The sequence below is a fragment of the Vombatus ursinus genome, unplaced genomic scaffold, assembly GCF_900497805.2.
Source record: "Vombatus ursinus unplaced genomic scaffold, bare-nosed wombat genome assembly UNPS02014770.1, whole genome shotgun sequence".
Taxonomy (NCBI): Eukaryota; Metazoa; Chordata; class Mammalia; order Diprotodontia; family Vombatidae; genus Vombatus; species Vombatus ursinus.
Genome location: NW_020954548.1, coordinates 8,046,014 through 8,058,732, shown reverse-complemented (window position 1 = coordinate 8,058,732; position 12,719 = coordinate 8,046,014). Strand labels below are relative to the sequence as shown.

The 12,719-nt window shown below is 41.0% G+C and overlaps 1 pseudogene; it reads right to left on the bottom strand.

Annotated features, from left to right (window-relative positions):
- Nucleotides 1–958: 958 nt before the first annotated feature.
- LOC114043620 lies at nucleotides 959–1,997 on the bottom strand (annotated as a pseudogene).
- Nucleotides 1,998–12,719: the final 10,722 nt, after the last annotated feature.

Genomic DNA, 12,719 nt, shown 5'->3' with positions numbered 1-12,719 from the left:
GATGTAGGAGCTTTGACTTTGTTGTCTTCTTCTGGTTGTATGTTTTGATCTTCTTTGTCACCAAAGTAAAATAATATAGTCTGACTCTTTTTGCACTGCTTGCTCATGATCCCAACCAATTACTTGAGTTTTTAACTCTTTGTTAAGATAAGAGTCTGCTTCCAATGTGGAGAATGTACTATTCCAAGCTTCGGGGGCTTGTACAGCTCTTTTCAGAGATACTTCTAGGACCTGAAAATTGTCAGTTCTTCCAAGGTGCTATGATAAGGGGCGAGGTGTTTCCTCTCCACTGCCACAACAAACTCCACCACACCGGTGCTCCTCCTCACCCCAGGACCGCCCCTCAGAACTGTGACCCAGATCCAAGCACAGGCAAAGCAAGAGATTCCTGCCTCAGCACTGGCAAAGAGATCCTTGTAATCCCCCTCTGATCAGCCGCTCTATTCCCCCTCAGTCTGTGGGCCAGAAACTCAGAAGCTAGCCACTGCCCTCAGGGAGGCTGAGATCTAGCTTCTTCTCTCACCCCAGTAACAGACTTTTCCCACTGACCTTCTAAGTTGTCTTTGGTGTTCTTGGGTTGATAAGTCTGGAAACCGCCACAGCTGCCCGCTATTCAGTCCTCTGAGACTGCTCCAGGGTCACTGCGGCCTGCGCACCCAAGCCGAACTGCGCTCCTCTCCCAGCCCAGCGCGATATACCTTCCGGATCAGCCATCCAGGTTGTCTTGGGCTGGAAATTTGTTTTATTCTGTTTTTTTGTGGGTTCTGCTGCTTTAGAATTTGTTTAGAGCCATTTTTTGTAGGTATTTGGAGGGGTTTGGGGGAGATCTCTAGCAAGTCACTGCTTTCCTTCCGCCATCTTGGCTATGCCTCCCCCCCCCCCATCAACAACTTTTTAAGTAAACCCTGGTTCCTTATAAGGAGCTATCCAATAGAAGCTCAGTGATTTTCCAGGTTCTTTAGCTCTTCCTCAGGCTCAAATCCCTGCTGTTTACCAATGGTGACAAAGATGTATTCTCTGATGCTTCGTCTTTCTTGAACTTCAGGAATGATTCTCCAGTTATTTGAAGGATTTCTTCAAGTCTCTGATTTCTTGTTCAGGTTGAAAAATTCATTCCTGCTTCTTGCAACCCTGCTGCTCATCAATTTCAATAGCTTTCTTCCTTATCACTGACATTTTGGTAACCTGACCCCATGTATTGGTAATTCCTTGGAATGTTAGTCTTTAACTTCATTGTAATACCTGGGTCATCCTTTTTGCTGGCCCCTGGCAACCTAAACATCCTGCTGTTGGTACTTGCTCATTATAAGTTCAAAAGTAGACTGGTGTTCTCCAAAATATGGGGGAAATTCTTTACTTTCTTTCTGCTATTCCCTGATTTGTCTGTTTTCTTGCTGAATTCCTGTAACTAATGTAGTTCATGGTCGGTGTCTTGCAGACTCACTGAGCTCTTGAATTTCTTCTTGATACTGTTTCATTGCTTCTACTTACTTGTGGAGACCTTTGGTTTGTTGAATCAGAGATTCTGCTGCATTGTTATGATTTCTTTGTAAAAGCATTTCCACATTGATTACATTCATGAACTTTCTCCTCAGTGTGGATTCTCTGATGCAGATTAAGAATGGACCTGAGTTTAAAAGGTTTTTTTTTCCACATTGATTACATTTATAAGGCAAATATAAATAATACATTTATATTTATAACATATAACATATAATATATGTATACACACACACACACACACACACACACACACACACACACATATATATATTCTCTGTGGATTTTTTGATGTAAAGCAAAACTGAAGCTCTTTGACAAAGTCTTTCCAGTGAGTACATTCATAACTTATGGTTTCTCTCCAGTGTGGATTCTGTCGTGTAAAGCAAGATTGGAGCTTCTTCTGAAAGCCTTTGCACATTGATTACCTTCCAAAGGTTTCTGTTGTCATGGTCTCTTAATCATTCAACAAGTTCTTTAGCATCTTCAAGAGCTTTTTTCAATTATGCAGCCCGTTTTCTCGTCTCCCTCTCGCCTCCCCTCCGCCGCCTCCGCCTCCTCGGCCGCCCGGTCGGGTAGTGGGCGGGTTCTGCCGCGGAGCCCGCTGCCCCCGAGGGCCGGGCTCCACTCCCCTCTACGGGGCCGCAGCGCCCGGCATGGTCCCCTCTGCAGTGACGGCGGTGCCGGGCAGAGACAGCAGCGAGAGGAGGCGGCGGGATCCCCTTCGCACGGCGGAGTGGGGGACAGACTTCTTACACAACCTCCCGCCAGAGGAGCAGAACACTTTAACTCTTGAGAGACCTAAGACCACAGTTTTCACATGAAGCTATCTTCATGTCTACCCTCCGTCTTCCTCAGTCTCTTCTGATTCAGGCCCTTCAGATGATGAGCCTGTTCATGTTTTTTATTTATTGGATGCACCTCCAGGCCTTTGATGAAAATAACAGTTCCCATTTGCATAGAGTTTTATTTAGCTGAACTCATTTGCTCTTCATAATAAGCCTGCAAGGTATCTCCTGCAGGTTTTATCATTCCCATCATAGAGATGAGGAAACTGAGGTTCAGAGTATAAGTGACTTTCTCAGGATCACACAGCTAGTGAATACCAGAGCCAGGATTTGAACAGAAGTCTTTCCTGATTCCAAGACTGGTGTTCTTTTCACTATACCTTGACACATCTCAAAATGCAAATGATACATCTAACTTGTCTTAGGGGAGCATTAGGTATAGTTTCTGAATAGAATGTTCCAACACATGAATTCCCCATAGAGAAGAGCCTGACAACACTCATAACAGAGTTCCAAGTATTATTTACTGAGTGTAAGGGGAATGAAGGCCAGAAGGCCTCAGATGGAAGGATCCCACTGAGCCTAACAATGACTCCTCTGATGTTTAAGAGCAGGCCTGACGAGATCCTGGAGAAATCTGGAGGAGTGGTAACTATGCCAGGCAAACAGCATAGATATGAAGAATTGATTTGTTATGAATTATGTGGGCGACCTGAAGAGAACATTTTAGAGACTTTCGGTTGTTTTATTAGCAGTGGAAGGTGAACTGTCTCAGAGGACAGCTGTCACCTGGTGATGAGAAGTGCTGAGTGGGCTGGCGGAAGATTTCCTGGTGATGACTGTGGGAGCTCAAATAATGATAAATAAGGTTTAAGCATACATACACACTCCCACAGACTGAGAAGGCTTCCATGACATGACATCTCCTGAGCTTTGGTTGCTTCTGGTTCACATGACCTAGCTGAGACAATTGGAAGTTCCAGCACCAGATTCACCTGTCCAGGTGCACTCTTGGGTCAAGTCCAATTAATAAACTGACAAACTCACATGGTGGCCAAGTTGGTGGCATCTTAGGGAAGCCATTTTCTATTCTCCTGCTTTATAGCAACATGCAGAATAATAACAGGGAAGCAGAATGGTGAATGGTTCTGGAGTCAGACAACCCAAGTTCAAATACTGCTTTGGACACTTACTACCTGTATGACATTGGACAAATCACATAACTTCCCTGGGCCTCAGTTTCTTCATCTATGAAATGAGGTGTTGGACTAGATTGCCTCTGAAATCCTTTCTGGCTCTATAGTTATGATAATATTGGGCAAATTCTCAGTTTCTCTGAGTCTCAGTTTCCTTCTCTGTAAAATGAGGGGGTTGGGCTAGATGACCTCTGAGGTCCCTTCCAACCCTAAATTCCCTTAATATGCAACTCTCTGCCCATAGCCATTCATTCAGTGAATAGTCATTGGGTGCCTAATCAATCTGGGCATTCATCAGCAAAGTAACAGAACTGAACTAGGCATTCTCTAGGGTCTTCCTCAGGTTCTATATCCCATGACATCCTACTGGGTGCAAAACACAGTATTTCCATTATTGCTGCCTCCTGGGGCTCAGAAGAAGGCAGGTGAGAAACTGACCCTTGGAATGTGGATGCCCAAAATTCTGTTACCACTAGGCTAATATTATGTATGAGTCAAACATTGACTTGGGCTCAGGAAGGCAAATCTATTGATTGTAGAGTTGTGTCAAGTTATTAAAGAAAATTAGGAATATTGGGAGGGGGGAGGGGAAACGAAGCTAGGTGACACAATGGATAGAGTGCCAGGCCTGGAGGCAGGAATACTCATCTTCCCGAGTTCAAATCTGGCTTCAGTCCTGTGTGACTGTGGGCAAGTCACTTAACCCTATTTGCCTCAGTGTTCTTCATCTATAAAATGAGCTTGAAAAGGAAATGGCAAACCACTTCAGTATCTTTGCCAAAGACCCCAAAATGGGGTCATGAAGATTCAGACGTCACTGAAACAACTGAAAAACAACAGGAGTATTGTGAATATTTGCTATAGAAAGTGGAATATTATATTTAAAAAATCAGTGGATTTGAAATGACAGAATCACAGAATCTCAGAGCTGAAAGCGACTTCAGAGGCCGTGGAGGTGTGTCATGTTGAGCAAGTCACTTCGTTGCTCTGGATCTCAGTGTGTTTATCTTTAAAATTAGCAGGGTTGGACTAGGTGACCTTGAAGGTCCATTCCAGCTCTAAACCTCTGAAACTGTGATCTTAATTCAGGCCGTACCTAAATAAGAATCCCCTCTATAAATACTGTCAAGTGTGCCTTTTCTGGAAGCCAACCTTTTCTTGAAGACCTCTAGTAAGGGGAAACCCATTACCTACACTTTGGATAGCACTAATTGTTAGGGGTTTTTTTCCTTCCAGCAAGCTAAATTGGAATCTCTGAAACTTCCACTCACTGCTCCTGGTTCTACCTTCTGGTGCTAAGCAGAATGAATGAATGAACTAATTAATATTAAAATAATTTACTAAATGCTTACTATGTGCGAAGTATTGTGCTAAACTCTGGGGAAACAGTAGAAAAGTGGAGACAGATCCTTCTCTCAAAGAGTTGACATTCTGATGGGGGAGGCAGGATATATAGGAGGTTTCAGCTTCATCCCTGTCAGATGGAAAGATATCCTTAGGATACAGTGGCAATTTCGTGGTTGTTCAGTCACGTCCGACTCTTTGTGACCCCATTTGGGGTTTTCATAGCAAAGATACTGGCGTGGTGTGTCATTCCCTTTGCCAGTGCAGTGGCAAAGCAGATGGTAATTCATCTTCTTTAACATTATTTCTAATGATGACAACAGAAATGGCGACATCATGATCAACATTTATTAAGTGCTTAGTATGTTCGAGACACTGGGCTAAGACTGGAGATAAAAAGAAAGACAGAAAGAGTCTCTACCCTTAAGGTAGCTCACATTCTAATGAGGGAGACAACATAAAAAAAAGCCAACTATGTACTTACAAGAGACAATTAAACCTGAATAAATTGAATCCTTATTCCTATGACAGCCCTTCAAATACTTACAGACAACTGTCATGTCTGCTCCCACCCTGTTCTTCTCTTCCTAGCTCCTTCACTTGATCCATATTTGGCATTATCCTGAGGTCCCTCATCTCAGTCAACCTCCTTTGAAGTTTTCCAGTTTATCAATATAATTCTAAAATGTATGTACTAGAAAATGATATTCCAGATGTAGTTCAGCCTAGCCAAAGAACAATGAAATAACTATTTCCCTTCTCCTGGTCCCTATCCCTGTACTGATGGCACTTAAGATACTTCAAGAGGGCAGTTAAATGATACAGTAGATTGAGTGCAGGGTCTGGAGTCAGGAATACTTATCTTCCTGAGTTTGAATCAGGCCTCAAAAAATTCCTATCTGGGTGACCCTACTCTGTTTGCCTCAGTTTCCTCATCTGTAAAATGAGCTAGAGGCAGAAATGGCAAACCACTGCAGTATCTTTGCTGAGACAATCCCAAATGAAGTTAAAAAGAGTTACATGTGACTGAAAAATGGACTGAACAACAATAAAAGATACTTTGAAGCTTAATCCTACACCCTTTTCTATTTTCTCTCTATATCCTTTCTCATTGATTTATTAGTACCCCTGAGTTCAATTTTTATTTTTCTACAGTTGACATCTATTTTTTTTTTTGGCTAAGCAGTGGGGCTAAGTGACTTGCCCAGGGTCACACAGCTAGTAAGTGTTATGTGTCTGAGGCCGGATTTGAACTCAGGTCCTCCTGAATCCAAGGCCAGTGCTCTACCCACTGCACCACCTAACTGCCCCTACAGTTGACTTCTAAATCTATCCACCACTAATTTCTCTATCAAATGTCAGTTATACCTCTCTACCTGGATTTCTCAGTGTTATCTTAAATTCTGCATGGAGATGCTGCAGAGTATATAAGACAGGCTGCTGAGTTTGGAGCCAAAGTATCTAGGTTCAAATCTCCTCTTTGTTAATCTCCTCCTCTGTGTGAACTTTGGACAAGTCACCTCACTGGGAGTCTCAGTTTACTAATCTGTAAAATATTCTCTAAGGTCTCTTCCATATTCAAATCTATGATCCTATATCCAAAATAGAATTCAATCTCTCTCTCTCTTTTTTTTATTGGGCAATCAGGGTTAAGTGACTTTCCCAGGGTCACACAGCTAGTAAGTGTCAAGTGTCGGAGGCCAGATTTGAACTCACATCCTCCTGACTCTAAGGCTGGAGCTTTATCCACTACCCCACTTAGTTGCCCTCAATAGCTTTTTCCAAAATCATCCCTCCTCCTAGGAAACTTCCCTATTTCAATTTCCTTCCAGTCTCCGAGAGTCTGTACCTTGGATTCATCCTGGATTATTCCCTTTCCCTTGATTTCTATATTTGATCATTTACTAAACCTCATTAAATCTGTATTTGTAAAATTTTTCACATTCATCCCTTCTTCTCTACTCACATGACCACTACTCTATTTAGGCACTCACCACTTCTTGCCTGAGATTGCCTCCTAATCCCTACTTTTAGACTCTTTCTTATCTAATCCATCCATGTGCCTGGCAAATTAACATTCAGAAACCACAGGTATGGGTCTGTTAGTTCCCTTCCTTAAAAAAACAAAAAACAAAAAACAAACAACTTTGGTGGCTCCCTATGACCTCTGGGAAAAAATAGTCTAAGGCCTGGCATTTAAAGCCTTCCACAATCTGGCACCAACCTGCTTTTCCAAATTTATTTCACAGTACTCCCTTCCGCATACTCTATGTTTTTGCTGACTGCACTACATGGTATTCCTACAGCTGACATTCCATCTCAAGTTCTCCTAACAAAAGATATGCAGTCTAACTAAACCATGTTCTTTTTCCTTTGCCCCAGCTGAGCCTATTTAGCAGTCCTCACTGTGGAGAGACAAGATTACAAAAATGGACTAGTCCCTGTGGTCAGCCAAGCTTGCTCACAGGTGATTTGTCTCTGGGCAAAGCCCATCCTAAACACGTGACTGCCATTAAAATACCAGTCTTACACTTATTGGCTAACCAGAATTTCTTGCCTCAGGACCAGAGCTGTTGAGGAGAGAAGGGAACAGAAACAGTTTTGCATCAGCCCACAAACCATGAAGTGACCATTCTCCCAACTTGGTCCATTACTTTGGGGTTTAAAAAATATAAGACAATGTGAAGAGGAGAGGAGAGAAAGCACCACCCAGAGAAGGGAAAGAGGAAGGGAAAGTGAGTAGGGGGACCCCTTACTCTTTGAAGAAATGGGAATAGCAATAAAATGATCTAAAGAGTTATTTCCTCACTCCCCTCAATCAAGCACCATCCCTAGTTATTCCTGTTGTTATTGTTCAAACATTTGGGTTCAGAAATTCCCTGATGAACTCCCTCTTACTCTCATCTGTCCTCATAGGTGATGTTATAATACAAAGAACCCTGGATTTGGGGTCAGAGGACCCAGATTCAAACCCTCAGTTTGCCGAGTACTAACTGTCTGATCTTGAACAAGTCTATGTGACATGGGGCAGGTCACTAAACCTCCCTGGGCCTGTTTCCTCATCTGTAAAATGAAGGCTTGACTAGATGGCTGCTCAAGTCCCTTCCAGATCTAAATATATGATCTACTGCTAAGTCACTTCACCCCTCTCTGGAACCCAGTTTCCTTATGTACAAAATGAGGGGGTTGGGTAATACGATTTCTAAAGTCTCTTTCAACTCTAATATTCTATGATCTATAAACATAGCCAGGGAAAGAGGTTGTGAACTATTTATGAAGCTAAGCAAGGAGGGAATAGAAGAGCAAATCCTATCTGGGAGCAATAAAGGTCCTTCTGGGCCTCTGCAATTGCTCAAGGCCATTTCTCTCCACCTCCCTCCTCCATTCCCTTCTCTCTCCTCCCCCATGCTGAACTGCTATTAGGCAATTACTCAGGTTAATAATTGGGTCAAGTATGAGTGTATAGGAGCCTTTGTACCAAGGATGGCATCTGATCTACCATAGATCAGACAGGAAATTCTGGGACACCCACGAAATCGTTCCTGTGTTTCTTTGGTCTTGCAGGGACAGATTATCCCAACGCCTGTTTATAGCCTATTGATTATGATTCCAGGAAGCTGAGCCATCTGTCATCAGCTCTTAGGGATCTGTTTCCATGCTAACAAGCCAGGTTTCTCTTGAACAGGCTCCTAAATCCATGCTGAAGTCCATCCTTTGGTTGATCCAGGCTAATGACAACAACAAGAATGACAATAATAATGCCTAGTTTTGGTAGTTTTAAAAACTCACATCTCACAAGCATGACTATATTATCTGAGTTCAGATTGATAGGATTACAAAATTTGAACATCCCAGTGCTTGAATATGTTATGAGAAAAGAGCAGCAGACATGAGATTTGCACATATCCTAATGCTTTTAGAATGCTTCAAGGTTTATAAAATACCTTCCTCCTATTGGTCTAAGGATATTATTATCTCCATTTTATAGATGGGGAAACTAAGGAGTGAATCTAATATGTAGCAGAGTCTGGTTTTAGTACCAAATCTCATGACTTCTAATCCAGAGCTCTTTCTATGAGGGGTCAATGACTTGTGTGATGTGTCAGTTTTAATACTCCTACTCTTACCCTTTACCTGGACTATCCTGGTCTTTTGTACTTCCTGGTCCCTACTCTTAGAGCCTGAGCCAGACCTGAGAAGGCCAACTTCTTTTTCCTTCCTCCCCAGTCTCCAGCCAGGAGCTGTGCTAGAGGTGTCAGTTGATGCTACAGAACTGAGAAGCCTCACATAGCCTTATAATCCAATGGGCCTGTGGAGTCAAATGAGTTTTGGAGATCCTCTAAATGATTCCAATCTGTTGATTGGTAGAGAAGCAGTATGAAGAAAGTGGGAAGGATGAGAATAAGCCAAACCATGTAGGCATCCCAACTCTGCTGAGGATTCACGGGACCAACTTCAGGTCAAACCCTGTAGGATGACTCTAGACCCATCTGAAATTTGCCTTGTCATAGTTTCAGGTTGGTCCTAAGGCTGTGGGTCAGGGGCATCTGTAGGACCAGAATAGGTCAGAATGACTTATCCTAGGGTTGATGTGAGGTTCCCATAGCCTAGAGAAGCCCTACACTACACAGCAGTGGCAAACCCACCCACATCTATATTCTAATTGAACTGGCTTACTTGCTGTTGCCAGAGCTCAGTATTCCATCTCCAATCTCTAGTCCTTTGCCCAGGCTATCCCTCACCCCTCTTCCCTACTTACTCATGTTTCTTGGGTACAGGTCTAGTGCCACCTCCTAAAGAAAGCCTTCCTGATCCCTTGGATTGTTAGTACTTTCTCCCTCCTCAAATGATCATGTACATAAATTAGCTTTTTATATGTTGGACTTTTCTAGCAGAATATAAACACCTTAAGGGCAGGAGCTAGTTTCCATTTTGTCTTTGTATCCCTAGGACAATGCCTTGGATAGAAGGATAAAGACAGGAACTGTGCTTTCATTGGTATGGAAACTTCCAAGTGAGGGAACTCCCTCCCTCAGTGCAGGTTGGCACCTTCTCTGCAGCTTAAGGCCTTACAGAATTGCTCAGAGTACTGAGAGGTTAAGTCATATTCCCATAGTCACACAGGCAGTATGAGTCAGAGGTGGAACTTCAACCCAGGTCTTCCTGGCTCCAAGGCCATCTCTCTATTTATTGTGTCATGGTGCTATGCTTAAGAAATGCCTTTTTAGATTGCTATCAAAATGGAGAGAGCTTGGTAAAGATTCAGAGTGGGAGAACCAACCAACCAACCAATCAATAGGCATTCATTAAGCACTTAAACCAGGGCTGGGGAACCTGTGGCCTCAAGGCCACATGTGGCCCTCTAGGTCCTTAAGGGTGGCCCTTTGACTGAATCCAAGCTTCACAATGAAACAGTAATATTGTAAGATGATTAGCTGTGAATGACTTAGCTATTCTCAGCAGTACAACGATCCAAGACAACTCTGAAGGACTTATGATAAAAAAAAAGTGCTATCCATCCACAGAGAAAGAACTGATGGTGTCTGATTAGAATGAAGAATATTTTTTTTACTTTCTTTATTTTTCTTGAGTGTTTTTTTGTCTATGTTTTCTTTCACAACATGACTATTATAGAAATGTTTTGTGTGATTATACATGTATAACCTATATCAAATTGCTTCTCAGTGGGTCTAGGAGGGTGGGGAGAGAGGAAGGGAGAGAATTTAGAACTCAAAGTTTTAAAAATGAATGTTAAAATTTTTTTACATGTAACTGGGGAAAGATAAAATACTAAATAAATTAAAAAGTAAAAGAAAAAGAAAAAGAAAAAAGCCATTACATTTATAAACCCAATTGGAAGTCCAATAAATTACTTTTTTAAAAAGTAAAAAAAAAAGATTTTGAATTCCAAATATTTCTCCTCTCCCTTTCCCTCTTCTGAAAATGATAGATATTTTCCTTTGTAAGTCCTTTGTACTTGTTTGTGTTTGTGTTTGCTAAGAAGACCTGAGTCATTCATAACTGATCATCACACAATGCTGCTGATACTGTATACAATGTTTTCTTGGTTCTGCTCTTTTCACTTTGCGTCATTCCATACAAGTATTTCCAGATTTTTCGGAAATCTACCTGTTCTTCATTTCTTATTGCACAATAGTATTCCAATACATTCATATGCTGCAGCTTGCTCAACCATTCCACAATTGATGGGCGTCCCCTCAATATCCAATATTTTGCCACCATGAATAGGGCTGCTATAAATATTTTTGCACATGTAAGTTCTTTTCCCTTTTTTATGATCTCTTTGGGATACAGACCTAGTAGTGGTATTGCTAGATTAAAGGATATGCACAGTTTGGTTGTCCTTTGGGCATATTCCAAATCACTCTCCAGAATAGTTGGATCAGTTTACAAGTCCACCAACATTGCACTAATTAGTGTCCCACTTTCCCTACATGCTCTTCAACATTTATCATTTTCCTTTTTTGTCATATTAGCCAATCTGATAGGTGTGAAGCGATATCTCAGAGTTGTTTTAATTTGCATTTCTTGAATCAAAAGTGATTTAGAGCGCTTCTTCATATACCTATAGATAGCTTTGATTTCTTTATCTAAAAAATGCCTGTTCATATCCTTTGACCATTTGTCAATTGGGGAATAACTTGTATTTTTTATAAATTTGACTCAGTTCTCTATATATGTGAGAAATGAGGCCTTTATTGGAGATATTTGCTGTAAAAATTGTTTCCTAGCTTTCTGCTTTCCTTCTAATCTTGGTTACATTGGTTTTGTTTGTACAAAAGCTTTTTACTTTAATATAATCAAAATGATCTATTTCACATTTTGTAATGCCTTATATGTCTTGTTTGGTCATGAATTCTTCCCTCCCTCAGAGATCTGACAGACTGTTCCTTGGTCTTCTAGTTTGCTCATGGTGTCACCCTTTATGTCTAATCATGCACTCATTTTGACCTTATCTTTTGGTATACAGTATGAGATGTTGGTCTATACCTAGTTTGTGTCCCATTGTTTTCTAGTTTTCCCAGCAATTTTTGTCAAATAGTGAGTTCTTATCCCAAAGGCTGGGGTCTTTGTTTTATCAAACACTAGGTTACTATGATCATTGACTATTGTGTCTTGTGTACCTAATCTATTCCACTGATCTACCACTCTATTTCTTAGCCAGTACCAGATATTTTTGATGATTACTGCTTTATAATATAGTTTGAGATACCGTATTGCTAGGCCACCTTCCTTTGATTTTTTTCATTAATTCTCTTGATGTTCTTGATGTTTTGTTCTTTCAGATGAATTTTGTTGCCATTTTTTCCTAGCTCTATCAAGAATAAATAAATTAGTTTAGGCAGAATTGTCATTTTTATTATATTTGCTCAGTCTACCCATGAGCAATTGATATTTTCCCAATTGTTTAAATCTTACTTTATTTGTGTGAAAAGTGTTTTGTAATTGTGTTCATATAGTTCCTGGGTTTGTCTTGGCAGGCAGATTCTCAAGTATTTTATATTGTTTACAGTTATTTTAAGTGGAATTTCTCTTTCTACTCTTGCTGCTGGGTTTTGCTGGGAATATAAAGAAATACTGATGATTTATGTGGGTTTATCTTATATCCTGCAACTTTGCTAAAGTTGCTAATTATTTCAAGTAGTTTTTTAGTTGATTCTCTAGGTATGCCATCATCTCATCTGCAAAGAGTGATAGTTTTGTTTCATCATTGCCTATTCTAATTCCTTAAATTTCTTTTACTTCTCTTATGGCTATAGCTAACATTTCTAGTACTATATTGAATAATAGTGGTGATAGGGTAGACTTTTAATAATTCTCAAAGGGAAATTATAGAATCCCAGGGTTAGAAGGAACCTCAGAGGTCATC